This window comes from Notolepis coatsorum (genome assembly GCF_963971535.1).
Source record: "Notolepis coatsorum genome assembly, chromosome: 8".
Classification (NCBI taxonomy): Eukaryota; Metazoa; Chordata; class Actinopteri; order Aulopiformes; family Paralepididae; genus Notolepis; species Notolepis coatsorum.
Genome location: NC_140172.1, coordinates 79,879,908 through 79,896,366, shown reverse-complemented (window position 1 = coordinate 79,896,366; position 16,459 = coordinate 79,879,908). Strand labels below are relative to the sequence as shown.

At 47.4% G+C, this 16,459-nt stretch overlaps 1 protein-coding gene across 3 annotated transcripts in view; it reads left to right on the top strand.

Annotated features, from left to right (window-relative positions):
* epas1b (endothelial PAS domain protein 1b) overlaps window positions 1–16,459 on the top strand; it is a 641,397-nt gene that overhangs the window by 425,479 nt on the left and 199,459 nt on the right. The window lies entirely within an intron of this gene.

The following is a 16,459-nucleotide window of genomic DNA, read 5'->3' as shown; positions in this document are numbered from 1 at the left end:
TTGAGTAGTGGACAAGACGGTTAATCTGTCTCTGCTTATCTAATTAGGTGCGGACTAATTAGGAGGCCGCTGTTACAAAGGGTCAGATTAAACCGAATATATATATTTATTGCTTGAGATCCCATGTATAATATTTGTATATCGTCTGATGTCCCTTGTATATTCTTTGTACATATACACGGAATATCCCTTTACCTAGGTACAGGCCAGACCATAATATTCGTTCTCCTATTGGACAGCGACCCCCTAGGCGCCAACGGCCATACCCCCAATGTCTAGTTCAAAGCCACCGCTAAGACATGTCTCAACATGCCCAGGTTTGCGCAGTAATACGAGACAGAAATAAGGTTGGCACTAGATTATTCACCTTACGTATAAATACGTCGCAGGTGGATACAGCAGTAATGTTAATCCAACAAGTTGAAGCCTTCACCACGAGTCAACGACCAAGTGAAGTGAGCAACATTGCGTCTAAATAGAGCACTTAGAACCGCGTGCGAATAGGATAGTAAAAGTGTCAGAGCTTAGTGAAATAACGTCAAGTTCGACCTAGTTAATGTGAAGTACCGTGCACAGGAGAATCTACACCGGCGAATGCAGAGCCTTTTCCGGCTGGATTATATTGCTTTTGGTACTGTGGCTGCTGGAGCAGAGAACCGTCTACCCCACTGCTGTGTGGGATCTACCCGTGAGGAGCATCACTCGAGCCTGTCTCTAGGAAGAGGCTGGCTGGCTTTCATATATGCTGTCGCGCATACTTGGATTATAGCTGCTGCTTTTGTCTGTCGATCGAGGGGAGTATATGTACCGCCTCCCGTAGCTGGAGCTTATTGATTCCTCGTTGATCCAGACTTTTGCATTCGAACATTCCTCTCCCCTGCTGGCTTACAACCGGAGGGAACCCCCTTAGTATCTCCAGCTGACTACGAGTGTACCTTATGTAATTCTTATGCTACAGGTGGTATTCAATTATACCCATCTTAATATGCTCATGGACTTACGCTCTTGACCTACTTAAGTGTTCTTCACCATATAAGCGCAATTCATCATTCTCAATTCTGTAACCTATTGTTGCTTACTATAACAATAAATCCCTCTCACTAGAACTTTAGGTGTCATTGTTGTATTCTTGTGTGGGTGTTCACCATATATACCGTGTACTGTATGGCCAGTAATTAAAGTACATAACTAAGTAGTGGTTTAATAATACCATACTCTCAATACAGTCAGGGAATTGTACCCCTCAGTTACAGTAGCGTAGCTACTAGCTAGCAGAGGAGGAAATGGGAGTCTGAGAGGTGGGGTGTTTAAAGACAATGATAGGCGTTTATTCAACATCCAAGAAGGCTAACATACAACTATTGCCGCTTTCCCACTGCCTGTTGATGTTATGAACTCCTCCTAATGTTACCGGAGCTGATAACATTGCCTGAGCTGAAGGTCCGTGCCACTAAAATGTCCGTGGGGACCCGCCAACCCATAGATAGTTCCAACTCACCGAATTACGTAATCCGCCACAGTTGCACTCAATATTTAAATAATGTCTAAATAAATGTAGACAGATAATGTACGTATTTTAAAAATAGAATGAACAGAGCAGTGTTGTTTTTAAACAGTACAGTGTGTGTGTTAGTTTGATGTATGATAAGAAATCCAGCCATATTCCTTTCATTGTATTTCAAATACTGCACTTTAATTTCAAGCAGAAAACTAATCTTTCCATTCAGAACTGACAATCAGGGAATTTAAACATGGTTGACATTGTTTTTTTGTGTTTATATTAAAGAAAGGAAAGTCTAGCTGAGCATATTGTTTGTTTGCACTAAGTTAATACTTTGACAAATGTAGCCTATATTTTTCAGTCAGTTCGGTCTTTGTGTGCCAAACATTATTTAAGGCTGTAAACACTACAAACTATATATTTTTTTTATAACTGACTCCTCGTTGTTGAACCGCACATGCGTGAGTCTCGCACTGGCATTTATCCAGGTCCGGCTTAACTAGGCTTGCCTATAGTCTTGTTTCTTTAGACTAGCTATTGTCTAATCTGCAGATAAACTATGACAGTGTGTGAAACAAATTCACTCTAAAGGAAAATGTAATTCCCACTTATGATATAGAGTAGACAATTCCATCTATATGTCATCAACTATCACATAGTATTCATTTCATCTTCTAAATCAATGTAATTTCTTCATGATACAATGGCATCATAGGCCTGATGGTTCCATAGGTTCTATAATAATATACTTTCATATAATATTATATATATATTATAGCTGTAATGTGTTTACCTGCTGCAGCCAAAAGCAATTTTGAGCTGCTGTGCTGTAGTGGCGGAAAGAAAGCTTAGGCCTCACACATATTGATTAGGGCTCACAGCGGTTCTCAAACTACGGCCCGCGACCCAAAGTGAGGTCATGGTTAGGTGACAGCACATTGGCAAGTAAAGAAATATGAATGCATTTTCTTTTATTAAATTTCTTTTTATGTTCTGGCAACATATTTTGGCTAAATATGCCTAGTTTTTTAAATGTGTATTGATAACATAGTGCTGTTCTAATAAATATGCACGATCAAGTTCAACAACGTGTGCTTTTATTTTAATATTCCTTAATTCCACATGAAATTACGCAATACATTACAGTGGGGTTGCCAAAAAGAATCCTACATAAAATGGGCTTGTGGTATAAAGATATTTTTCAGTCAGTTCGGTCTTTGTGTGCCAAACATTATTTAAGGCTGTAAACACTGTAAACCCCTTTTTTTTTATATATATATATAAATGAGAAGCATGTTTAGATTTTTGAGTGTTACATTTTTTTTTAATAAAAATTAACGTATATCGAACCGAACCGAAAACCGTGACCCCAAAACCGTGATACGAACCGAACCGTCCAATTTTGTGAACCGTCCCACCCCTATCCCCTGTGTGGGACAGTAACAATAGGTTATAACTATAACCATGTTCTGTTAATAGTGGTGACGATCGGCGTCACTCATGCACTATCCTCGCATATGTGCATGCGCACTGAATAAAATTCCACAATGTACCTTTATCCCAGTATTCATCTGACCACACCCCTCGTTAGCTTACCGTCATAAGCAGGTGTGTGGTCACCTGCTCTCCTCCTTCCCAAGCTTTCACCACAAGGTGAGATCAAGGGCTGCAGCGGCGTCGGACGCAGAGCGTCACCACTATTAACAGAACATGGTTATAGTTATAACCTATTGTTCTGTGACATAGTGGCTCCGCTCGGCGTCACTCATGCACAAGGGAGGCCGAGCGGGAGCCACCGGCCGACAAATACACCCCGCTGAAGGCCCCCCACAACCATCAGAACAGGGAGGGCCGAGCCCCCCCGACCCCCCCTAATGGAGGGCACCCCCCCTATTGGAGGTTTCCCGGGAGGGCGACGGACCCGACCGTGCGAAGAGGCACTCAAGCAACTCAACGCACAGGGTGAGCAGACCGTGGCCTGACCCCACGACTACACACACGCACAACCCGCATGCCACCCGGGAACGAACGGAGGGAACAACCTCGTTACTGCCCCCAGAATCACGGGGTCAAAGGCAAACCCAACCATGTGGCAAGGCCGTAGCAGCGGAGCGCGAAGGAAGGCCCAGACCCACCAAAGGGGGCCCAGAGAAGTCCATGATGCCAGCATCAAGACCCCACCAGGTGGGCACTTAGTGAACCCGCCCCCCACATCGCCAGCGTATTCGGACAAAGGCCCCTCAGCCGAGCGGGCCCTGTCCCCCCAATAGTACACCGCCTGGCACACTGACCCTGCAGAACAGGCAGTCAGCATGGACGTAAGCACACAAAAAAGGTTAACCAACGGAAGCAGGCAGCGCACCGGGGAAAAACCAGACAACAGGCTGTAACCTGAGCCTGGAGCACTGCGGACGAGACAGGCGCCAAAGGAGTCAGCTGAAAACAGCCGCCCCGGCGGAAGGGGCGTATGCTGGCGTTGTTGTTAAAAAAAACCCACCCAGAGGGGTTGAGGCAGAGAAGGCTGACACGATTGGCAGACGTCATGAACGTGCAGGGGCACCCTCAACCGGGTAACCCGGGAGTTGACACTGCTCCAACACACCAGGGAATCAACCACCTTGGTGTTACCCAATGCGGTGGGTGTTCCTATAACCCCTCAAGAAAAAACTCCAAAACACACCTGCGGGTATACACCGGCTATACCGCAGTACAAGTGTTTCAGTTTTCAAAAAAGGGTTAACCCAGGCCTACGGGTCGACGAAACATTACTTCGGACCGGGCCCGGCGATACGGGAAGCACAGGGTTACCAGAGGAGGTCAAAGACCACCCCAACAGGCCCCTCTTCGCCATGCGTGAGAGAGGAGCAAAAATAATGGAGAACCAGCCCCAAGCACACCGTACTTGGTATTCCCAGGCGGTCTCCCAACCAAGTACTAACCAGGACCAACCTGCGTAGCGGCCGAGATCTGACGAGATCGAGCGTGTACAGGTTGGCATGGCCGTAAGCCATTACGACAGTGCAGAGTACAAAATGTACCCAACCAGGGTCTCCATAGCGCTTAACCCTGTGACACCCGGACCGACCTGGCATTTTCACCCTGAAAAAGCCCAAGTCCCTCAGGGTACCAGAACAGCAGATCTGCATCCCCGGCGGACAATGGGTTTAACTGATCCGGACCAGCGTGACCAGAACCAGTCCCGTGCCCTAACCACGCCGACATGCCTACTCCAGGAGAAGGGGCAGAGATGCGTGTTGATCTTAAACATGAAAAGAAGGCGCCACCCAGACGTTCGGTGCAAACCACGCCCGGTGGCCCACCCCCAGGGTGTGAGACCCCTCTACATATGTTCAGATCCATTCCGTCATCATCCCCCAGATATGAATGAGAATCCGTCGACAACCAAAACAGGTCGTCGGAAGAGGAAAACCTCCATCCCAGTTGCTTTATAAAAACGCCGTTTTAACCTCAAGCAACCAAGGCGTGCCAGTCAGTCGCCTGATTACAGAACACCCCGAGCTAGCACTATACGTGCGTCGGGACACAACCACATCAATGAACAGGCTATTTAGACCTGTCATTGAATCCCCAAGGCGCCCAGGGGAACGACAAGAGGGGTGTGATGCTCCCTAACTCCAACTCTTCTTAATAGAAAAGAAGGAAGCACCAACCGTATGTATCCCAGTCTACACAGCCTTCACATTTTTACATCCCACCACCCTCCCATAGGGAGGAGACGGAAATCCCCAGAGAGACTTCCCACGCGAGCTGTACAGATTGAAAAGAATATATTGCACCTTGAGCCATGTAAAAGTTTGGTTTTAGGGCTCTCCGGGGAGGAGGCACTGAACCCATACACACTCAATAATCGAATTGAATCAAATACACACACAATAGAGTAGGACTCCTTCTTGAGGTTCCACTCACCTTGACAATCTGAGGAGGAGGCTATATACTCTGAGGAGGCTCCCTCACATGGAAGGAGAGTCCCAACTCACAGAAGGCCTGAATAGGAGCTTCGTGAGGAGGAGCCCTGACCACCCCCTGAAACAGATCCATCATATGGACCTGAACAGCACACGGAAGTCCTACCAACAGACGCGCACAGTGACGTACTCTATGGCGGGGGAATTTCTGCTGTGCACACGCCCAATATTCCAGGGCGTGGGACCAGGAAACTCCCCCCCCCCCCCCCCCCCTCACCCTGTAACGTGCCGAACCGCAACGTGACAGGAACCTTGAAGGACAGGTTTACCCCTGACCAACAGAAAAAAGGGGGAGGAAAGGTTACCAGTTCACCCCTTTACGACCCCACACCCATGATACGATGTAATGACAAAAAGAGTATGACGCAGTCATAGTCAGCCCCATGAAGCGTCTAACAGCTTCACACAGCGCATGTGCCAACCTGCTATCTGATTTTTACTAAGGAAAAAACACAAAACAGAGAGGGCCCTCGTAAGAGCCCCGGTACCAGACTTACACATGTGCTTCTGTGGCCAGCCCAACCCAGTTGTAGGTCACACGACACACACAACCCATTATCACCAGCAATAAATGGCAAAAACACTCTACAGAGGAACGCCGTTTTTCATAATGAGAGAATACACAATTCTCGATTAGTATCGGCCACAGGCCTTGCTAAGCACACATGAAAAAGTGACCAAACAATCTTTTCTTTAGGAAAATAAAGTTTCTCAAGCGGTTAGCACAACCCCAACAACTAAGCCAAGGGTTACATCGTATCCCTACCACACAGTGACACAATATAGTGTAACAACATGTCTGAGAGGAGGATGAAGAAGTCCCCAGGGAACCGGGGGGAAACACAACCCTCCTACTTTACCCTTAATACAGCCAGTTAAACAGGTAAACCTGTTAATATGTGAACACAATGTTCATTGTCATTACAGGCTGAGAAAATAATCATTCTTTACTCATATGTCCTCACCGGCCTGGCTCAGGGCAGGTTCGACGAACATCCTCTGTCAAAGATGACGTCGTAGTCAAGAGTGTTAAAAACATGTTATCGACACAGCACGTTCAACAGTGTAGCATTAAGCTAACGGCCGCTCTCGGCCGATAGCAGCAAGCTAACGTTACCTAGCCTAGTGACACAACAGGCTTGGTAGACACAGCGAGCTAGCGCCGCAGCTAACAGCTGACTGGCTAATACAGTAGGCCACAACTAGCACGCAAGCTAAGCAGCCAACACCTGAACTCGTACACAACGATACAACAAGTCACACTCAGACAGGCCGCCGTTCTGAAACCCTCCTCACCTTTTAAGAGAGAAGAGAAACGAGATGTTAACACAGTTTTACAACAGTGATTTTACCAACATCCGGCGGAGCCAGCACAATTCCCATCTGGGCTGTAGCTGACTTGAACATGGATTTTCCGATAACGAACAACCATGCTCACATTTCCTCGTTTAGGGTAAACTCTCATTTTCATATGAGAGACGGGGCCTATACGGTGACAGAGAAGTACCCACGCGTCCAGAGATCCTGGGATCACCAGTTCTACTGGCCGTGGCCCACTAGTTGCTATAATGGGCTTCAAACCAAGGTCCCCCGTCGTCGCCTAGAGGCTGAACAAGGGACGCTAATCTGGGGCCGGTTTCTGCAAACATTGTCAACTAGCCCCTATAGCACTAACAGACAAGTGGAGCTCGCAAGCAAAACACTACTCACCAACCTGGAACCCACCGCTTCTCACAACAGCGGCGCGTCCTACAGTCCAGCTGTGTCGCTGAAAGGTTTTACCGCAACCAGCCACAGCAAAGAAGACTGCAGTTGGGAGGCATGTAGCGGCGTGCTCCCAATACAAAAAACCGGTGGAGGTTTTTTAGAATGATCACCATCTTCCAGACACTCCAGTGACGAAGACAATATCGCCGTATTTTCTCGAAAATAGTGAGAGAGAAAATAAAGATATGATGTCAACGTATCTCTTGTTTTCCAACTCTTCTCCTACTATCACATCACGTCAAGTGGGGATCTACCGAGGCACTTCCTTGTGGTGAAAGCGAGAAAGGAGGAGAGCAGGTGACCACACACCTGCTTATGAAGGTAAGCTAACGAGGGGTGTGGTCAGATGAATATTATTCAGTGCGCGTGCACATATGCGAGGATAGTGCATGAGTGACGCCGAGCGGAGCCACTATGTCACAGAACTCCTATTGTCCCTACTGTCAATGTGGGGTTGCCTCTCCCAACCTTGTGCAGGTCTGGGAGTGTAACAAATAGTCTCATTGGGCGGTTTTTCAACACCCTCTGCAGTGCTTTCCGGTCAGAGGTAGTTGCCGTACCAGACTGTGTGAAAGTTCACCGGTAAAGGTTCACCAGAATCTGAGGAGACAGGTGGGCTTTCCTCAGTCTCCTCAGGAAGAAGAGGTGCTGGTGAGCCTTCTTGACCAATGCTGACGTGTTGAGGTTCCAAGAGAGGTCCTCGGAGATGTGGACTCCCAGGAATTTTATGTTGGAGACACGCTCGAACTCCGTCCTGTTGCTTACGGGAAAAGGAATGGAAATTCTCTCTAATATAACACATTTTTGTAATATTTTTATAATTGGTATGGCCGTCTACAATGGTGTCCGCTGACCTCTCACATCAAGAGTCTCCCCTTTACAATAGTCCCTTGTAGTTTAGGGCTATTTTCACAAAACCAAAACATATGTTTGCAATATGCTTGCCTATTTCTGTCGCATGAATTGGATGTATCTGCAAAAATGTTACTGTATCCAAAGACCCCACAAGTCTGTAATTATCCTAGATGGCACAATGGGCCATTGAATACAGGGAGGTTTCTAAACATATTCTTAAAGGGTTAGGGTAAATCAGTGAGGTTAAGGTAACTATTATTCTATATTATTCTAACCCTGACCCAGTGAGGTTAATATAGGGGTTAGGTTTAGAAACACATTATTCTATCCCTAACCCAGTGAGGTTAAGATATAAGATAGGGGTTAGGTTTAGAAACATATTATTATTCTAACCCAGTCAGGTTAAGCTAGGGGTTAGGTTTAGAAACATATTATTATTCTAACCCTAACCCAGTCAGGTTAAGATATGGGTTAGATTTATAAACATATTATTCTAACCCTAACCCAGTCAGGTTAAGATAGGGGTTAGGTTTAGAAACATATTATTATTCTAACCCTAACCCATTGAGGTTAAGATAGGGGTTAGGTTTATAAACATATTATTCTAACCCTAACCCAGTCAGGTTAAGATAGGGGTTAGGTTTAGAAACATATTATTATTCTAACCCTAACCCATTGAGGTTAAGATAGGGGTTAGGTTTATAAACATGTCATAATGAATGCGGGTGTACTTGGGTAGAAAATACTTCCCATATGAAACGAGGCCTGTGGATTATCCTGAGTAACTGCATGTGTGTTCGTGTGATCAATTATTTATTTATAGTTGTACACATAGACCAGAAACATACACATACAGACATTATGCATCCTCCCAATGCCACCCTCCTACCACCCAGGAATCCCATGACTGTTAATAAACATGAACTAACAGCATCCAGACACAAAGAGATGAGATCATGATACGTTCATCCCTCATCCACAATGACATTCACAAAAACATCCAAGAGCAAAGATATATACATTAGATTAGATTCAAATGTATTGTCATTATACAGCACAAGATATATACATTAGGGCTGTCCCCGACTAAGGATTTGTGTAGTCGACTTGTAGTCGCCAACATTTGCAGATAGTCGACTATAAAAAAAAAAGATAAAAAGAATTAAAAAAATTATCATTCCATTTGGGCTGTGGGGGTGCTTAATGTCTGAAGGAGTCGACGGAAGGCTTCTTGTCCTCTGCGAAAGCATGCAATTGGTCCACTGATGGATACATCTTGATATTTGTCTAGTCTAGTGTGTTCATTAGATGGGTGAAATCCTCTTTCAGTGCCTTTTGCATTTGACTAAGAGGTTGGCAGTCAACTATGGCTCCTTTCGATTGATCTATTCGACTAATCGGGGTCAGCCCTAATATACAAGTATGTTTTTATAAAGAATTTTTTTTTATTTGAAAATAATGACAATTGTTTTATTCAATGTAGCCTGATTTTGGTAAAAGTATCTATTATAAAAAAACATTGAATAAAATAATAGGCTGTTGTTTTTTGATCAACATATTTCCTCATTTGCATTTCTACCGTGGCCTTTTTGGGCTTGCCATCTTCTACCATGACACTGTAGTGTAACTCCTCTTCTGTTAACTTGCCCCCGATACTGGTATCGGAAAAGCCGCCGATACTGGCTAAAATGCTGGTATCGGTATCGGCGAGTACCCTCTAATGCTGCGCTCCGATACCATATGACGTAATTTATCAACAACACTGTGGTCTGTTGAGTAAGCATTATAAAACAAACGTGTGCTTAATCGATTAAAGTGTCAATGCCATTTGTCATTTTAACAGCAGATACTTTCTTAAATGTCATCGTCCCGACAGAGCGGTGTTGACGGCGAGCTCATGGGTTCGCTTGGTGGCTGGTGTTATTAGCATTGAACGGCTAACCGAAAGCTAGCTTTAACATTACCTTGGCTAAAGTTGGGGCTATTCATATAATCCAGCAATAATGGCTGCAGACCTGCAAGCAAAGTACAGCAAGTTGGCAAAGGAGTATTCCAAGTTAAATCACAATGTCACCAGTAACGTTACAGTCTTCTATGGTCTTCCCATATACCGGTAGCTCATGCTAGCTAACGGTAACGTTGTCATTGCACAATTGCACGTCGCGTACACAATTAATGACATGTTGCGGACAGCCATATCGGCGACAATGTTTAGCTTTTAGTGCCAAATGATAAGAGTCTGAGGCGGAGTCTCAAAAGAGAATGTTGAATATTTATTGTGCAAAAATCAAAACAGATCCGACTGCTACTGAACGGAGCCTTGTAGACAGACTGAGTAGGGTATATCTGCAGAGCCAGTGGGTAGCGAGTGCAGCAACGTATAATGTCCGTGTGGATCATTGGAGTAGGGTATATCTGCAGTGCTGAAGCCCCATACTCATTGATTAATGATACTAATACAAATCTATACAATCACCTGTTGTTGAATAAATACCATTACTTTCTAGTTATGACTAAAAAACAGTATATATAAAACAGTATTTGTTAAAAAAAAATATATATATATTATATTTATAAAAAATTTATATAATATCGTTTTTTTTTTTTTTTATGTATGCACTGGTATCGGATAAGTATCGGTATCGGCCGATACCCAAAGCTTAGGTATCGGAATCGGATCGGAAAGGAAAAAATGGTATCGGAACATCTCTAGTCGCTGTGTCTCTCCATCTCTCCAGGCGCCTGTCGCTGTGTATGCGTATGTGTGTGGGAGAGAGGGAGGGAGATGCAGACAGAAAGACATGCGTCTCGCTTGGGGAACCCTCGTTTGGCACGATCTGTTGTGAATGTATAATGACATTTTTTATTCTAGACTCTAGACTCTGGAAATAAGACTGTTCTCGTTTTTCAGATATTTTTCTAGGAAATAAACCTCTTTATTTCCTACATATTGAAGTTTTCTACTAAGGAGACAAACTCATCATCACATTCAGCTCCACTATAGTGACGCCAGATTTTTTTCCAAAACTATCTGGATGGAGAGAAAGCGTTCTGGGTGAGGGGGGAGAAAGCGCTCTGGGTGAGGGGGGGGAGAAAGCGCTCTGGGTGAGGGGGGAGAAAACGCTCTGGGTGAGGGGGGAGAAAGCGCTCTGGGGGGAGAAAGCGCTCTGGGTGAGGGGGGGAGAAGGCACTCTGGGTGAGAAAGTGCTCTGGGTGAGAAAGCACTCTGGGTGAGGGGAGATAAAGAGCTCTGGGTGAGGGGGGAGAAAGCGCTATGGGGAGAAAGCGCGCTGGGTGAGGGGGAGAAAGCGATCTGGGTGAGGGGGGAGAAAGCGCTCTGGGTGAGGGGGGGAGAAAGCGATCTGGGTGAGGGGGGGAGAAAGCGCTCTGGGTGAGGAGGGAGACAGCGCTCTGGGTGAGGGGGGAGAAAGCGCTCTGGGTGAGGGGGGGAGAAGTGTTCTGGGTGAGGGGGGGAGAAAGTGCTCTGGGTGAGGAGGGAGACAGCGCTCTGGGTGAGGGGGGGAGAAAGCGCTCTGGGTGAGGGGGGAGAAAGCGTTCTGGGTGAGGGGGGGAGAAAGCGCTCTGGGTGAGGAGGGAGACAGCGCTCTGGGTGAGGAGGGAGAAAGCGTTCTGGGTGAGGGGGGAGAAAGTGGTCTGGGTGAGGGGGGGAGAAAGCGCTCTGGGTGAGGAGGGAGAAAGCGCTCTGGGTGAGGGGGAGGAAAGCGTTCTGGGTGAGGGGGGGAGAAAGCGCTCTGGGTGAGGAGGGAGAAAGCGCTCTGGGTGAGGGGGGAGAAAGCGTTCTGGGTGAGGGGGGGAGAAAGCGCTCTGGGTGAGGAGGGAGACAGCGCTCTGGGTGAGGGGGGAGAAAGCGTTCTGGGTGAGAAAGTGCTCTGGGTGAGAAAGCACTCTGGGTGAGGGGGTGAGAAAGCGCTCTGGGTGAGGGGGGAGAAAGAGCTCTGGGTGAGGGGGGGAGAAAGCGATCTGGGGAGAAAGCGGCGCGCTCTGGGTGAGGGGGAGAAAGCGCTCTGGGTGAGGGGGGGAGAAAGCGCTCTGGGTGAGGGGGAGAGAAAGCGCTCTGGGTGAGGAGGGAGACAGCGCTCTGGGTGAGGGGGGAGAAAGCGCTCTGGGTGAGGGGGAGAAAGCGTTCTGGGTGAGGGGGGGAGAAAGCGCTCTGGGTGAGGAGGGAGACAGCGCTCTGGGTGAGGGGGGAGAAAGCGTTCTGGGTGAGGGGGGAGAAAGCGCTCTGGGTGAGGGGGGAGACAGTGCTCTCGGTGAGGTGGGAGAAATGTGTTGTGTCTTTTATACAAGCCCACAGTGCTCCAAATGACTCTAATCACAGTTAAGTGTTGAGGCCAAAGGTGTCCATGTTCTTTTGGAGTCTCTCAGCCCCAGCAGCTCCCTGAGGCCCATGAGAAACGTATGTGCTCCTCCCCTGGGGGTTAACATTCCCTGGGCCTGGCTCCAAACTCCAGCCTCAGGCCTTGAGCTCGGCCTTGAGAACTAGCCATTTTATCTCTGGAAGCACTCTGGAAGAATCACAGCCCCCCCCCCCCCCCCCCCCCCCCCCCCCCCCCCCCCCCCCCGCCCACAAACACACACAAACACACCCACACATCCTCCCGCCCCAGCCACTGGCCTTTGTTCAGCATGGAGCCATCTGACTACACACACACACACACACACACACACACACACACACACACACACACACACACACACACACACACACACACACACTACACACACACACACACACACACACACACACACACACACACACACACACACACACACTCCCTTCCGAGCTGCTGCCAGATAGGAACGATCTGTGTTTTCTCACTCGTATATCAATTAACACAGCGAGGAGTCTTATAGTGAGGTTAGAGCGCTGGCTGATGTGTAGACTCAGTGTACAGTGTCAAAGTATGTATTACAACACCGTATACAATTATTCTACAGTAGACAACAGGCACTGTATAAGTGTATAGAAATTGTATATGTTTTCACATACATACAAGTTAAAGAAATATCTTGTTGGTGACCCTGTGTGCGTTTGTGTGTGTAAGAGCGTGTCTTGGATTTTGATTGATGTCTTTATTGAAGCAATAAAACAAGGATTGTGCAATACAATACAAATAATGTTGATCAAAAGGATAAAAACACAATAAAGCCCTAGAGCTTGTTTCCATTGTGGTCCTTGTGAAGTGAAGTGAATGTAAGTGTGCATATGTGAGCGTGTGTGTGTGCGGGGAACATAACACAAGATACAATATATAAAAACAAAAACAATCAATAGAGACCTCACCAAATAACAATGACCCTACAGGGGTTCCAATATTTAAAACCAATACAGGGGACAGAGACAAACAGAGGATTACGAACCGTTTTGCAGCCATTTTCTTAAAGGAGGTATAAAGCTACTTGCTTCCAGGTTCACCTTCAAGAGAAGGTGAACCTGGAAGCAAGTAGCTTTATACTTTCAGGTAGTCTGTTCCATAAAATTGCTGCAGAATATAAAAGGTACATTTAGGTAGATTTGAATTTGAAGGGTACGATGTTGGTGGAGCTTCCTCTGGTGGATAAGGCTGTCCCCGAAGCCTGTTTTTGGGATTCGAACTTTGTCAGGGTTTTTCGAACGAACGTTTCGACCCCCCATGGAGGCCGCCAACGGCACCCCCATCCGCACATACGGAGGATATCATCCAAGCTCGGCCTCTACCTTGCCATCCGCCATTTTCGTTTCCTGCTGGAGGCCCGCCAGTTCACGGCCTTCGTGGATCACAAGCCGCTGATATTCGCCATGGCCAAGGTGTCTAAGCCATGGTCCGCCCGTCAACAGCGACAGCTCTCATATGTCTCAGAGTTCACTACTGACATTCAACATGTGGCGGGTAAAGCAAACCTTGTCGCAGACTGCCTCTCCCGGGCTGTAGCGGGCACCATCCACTTGGGGCTGGATTACACCGGTATGGCGGCGGACCAGGCTACCGACCCTGAAGTGCGAGATTTCAGGTCAGCCACCTCAAGCCTGCGGTTAGAGGATGTGGTTTTTGACAGCGCTGGCACCACACTCCTGTGTGATGTCTCTATGGGACAGCCCCGCCCCATCGTTCCCACAGGATGGAGGCGGTGTGTTTATGACGCTGTTCACGGCCTCTCCCACCCGGGAAAGAAACCTACGCAGAGGCTATTGTCGGCCAAGTTTGTCTGGCCTGGGCTTAGGAAAGATGTGAGAGACTGGGCTGACTCCTGTTTGGAGTGCCAGCGCGCTAAAGTGTACGTCACACCAAGGCCCCCTTGCAGCACTCCCCTGTACCTGAAAGGAGGTTTGACCACGTGAACGTTGACCTAGTGGCTTCAGTTACCTCTTTACAATGGTAGACAGGACTACCCGTTGGCCAGAGGCAGTTCCACTGTCAGCCACGACGTCCGCCGAGGTGGCCAGGGCCTTTATTGGAACCTGGGTCGCCCGGTTTGGCACTCCAGCCGACCTCTCTTCAGACCGGGGCCCACAGTTCACGTCCAAGCTCTGGAACACGGTCGCCAAGAGCCTGGCCGTGAAGCTACACCGGACTACGTCATACCACCTGCAGGCCAATGGGTTATGCGAGCGCTTTCACCGCTCAATGAAAGCAGCACTTCGGGCCAGCCTTACTGACAGCGGCTGGGTTGACCAGCTCCCGTGGGTCATGCTTGGTCTCAGGACAGCCCCCAAGGAAGACCTTCAGACCTCCTTGGCCGAGCTGGTTTACGGTCAGCCTCTGCGGGTGCCAGGGGATCTCATCCCTAACATTACTGCCCCCTGGTCTGCAGCCCAGCAGCGGACAGCACTTCTGGAGAAGGCTAAGGTATTCACACCGGTCCCCACCTCACAGCATGGCCTCCCCCGGTCGCACATCCCTACAAGTCTGCAGTCAGCGGAATATGTTTTCATCCATCACGATGCCCATCGGGACCCCTTGCAACCTCCATACGACGGTCCATTCCGTGTCCAGGAGGCTGGAGACAAGTACTTTGTCGTGGACATGGGCGGGAAGCTGGAACACATTTCCATAGACCGCCTTAAACCGGCTCATGTGGACTTGGGCAAACCAGTTGGACTGGCCCAGCCCCCACGGCGGGGACGACCCCCTACCTTGCCCCGTCTTCCGAGTAAGGCCCACAAGACCCCCTCGCCACCTATCCAGTGCCCGAGTGGCCGTAGGGCCCCTAAGGTTTTCCCTACAGAGGCGCCGGCCTCTACAGGGGTCAGGCGGAGCCGTTCTCCGCCCTCCTGTTCATTGACTTCTTTTGTTATGATGAATTCTGGGGGGACGTATGTAGTGGGTGCTATGGACATAATTCACCATTGTATTGTTTTGATGTATTGATGGGGCACTGTCACTTTAAGGAGGTTGGTTTTGGGGTTGGGCTTAGAGAAGACGCGCTGGTGGGATGTCATTGATAAAATGTTTGGTTACTACGAGCTGTCGGGGGCTAGCACGGCATAGATCTGACAGCTGTCACTTTACTTTTATTACTCTAAATGTAATAAATGACACACAGCTTTGTGTTGTCGCAAGATAGAAATTGTGCGTTTCTCCTCTCCGACGATTTCTACAATATCTTCTAAATAATTCCTTTTTTTCTTTTTTTTTATAAATATACTCAAACTAAATCCTCAATTTGAATAAAGTGATTAATCTGATTAAATTAGTATTTTTTTTATTAAATCAACTTTATTTAATGAATATAACTTAGCAGTTTTTTGTAATACTATAATATTAGTGTAGCCTACTCTTTATCTGCAACTGTGAAGAAAAACCCCACTGGTTTAAACGGAATGAATAGACACATAAAAGACAATTTTTTTAAAAGATTTTTTTTTATAAAAAATAAAAAATGTGAATTTTGATTTAGAATTCGAATGTTAACGTAACGAACGAACGTTTGAACATTCTGGCTCAGCCTTACTGGTGGAGTAGCCGTGTACGTCACTGACTTTACAAAAATAGTCAGTGAGGTAGCGTGGAGCCTCCCATTAAAAATCCTGTGGACCAGACACAGTTTCATTTGAGAGACGCTCTCCTCCACTCTGAGCCACCTGAGGCTGAGGAAGTGAGAGGGGAGCAGGTGGTTCTCGGGTGTAGGCTCAGGATCACCCTCACTCAGTCTGTAACCCGTTTTTAAGTTTCATGGAGATGGCTGTGAACCTGGAGGATCTGAGCTTCAAAAGGAAAAACAAGTGATCCCCCACCACACACACACACACACACACACACACACACACACACACACACACACACACACACACACACACACACACACACACACACACACACACACACACACACACACAAATGTCATGCTG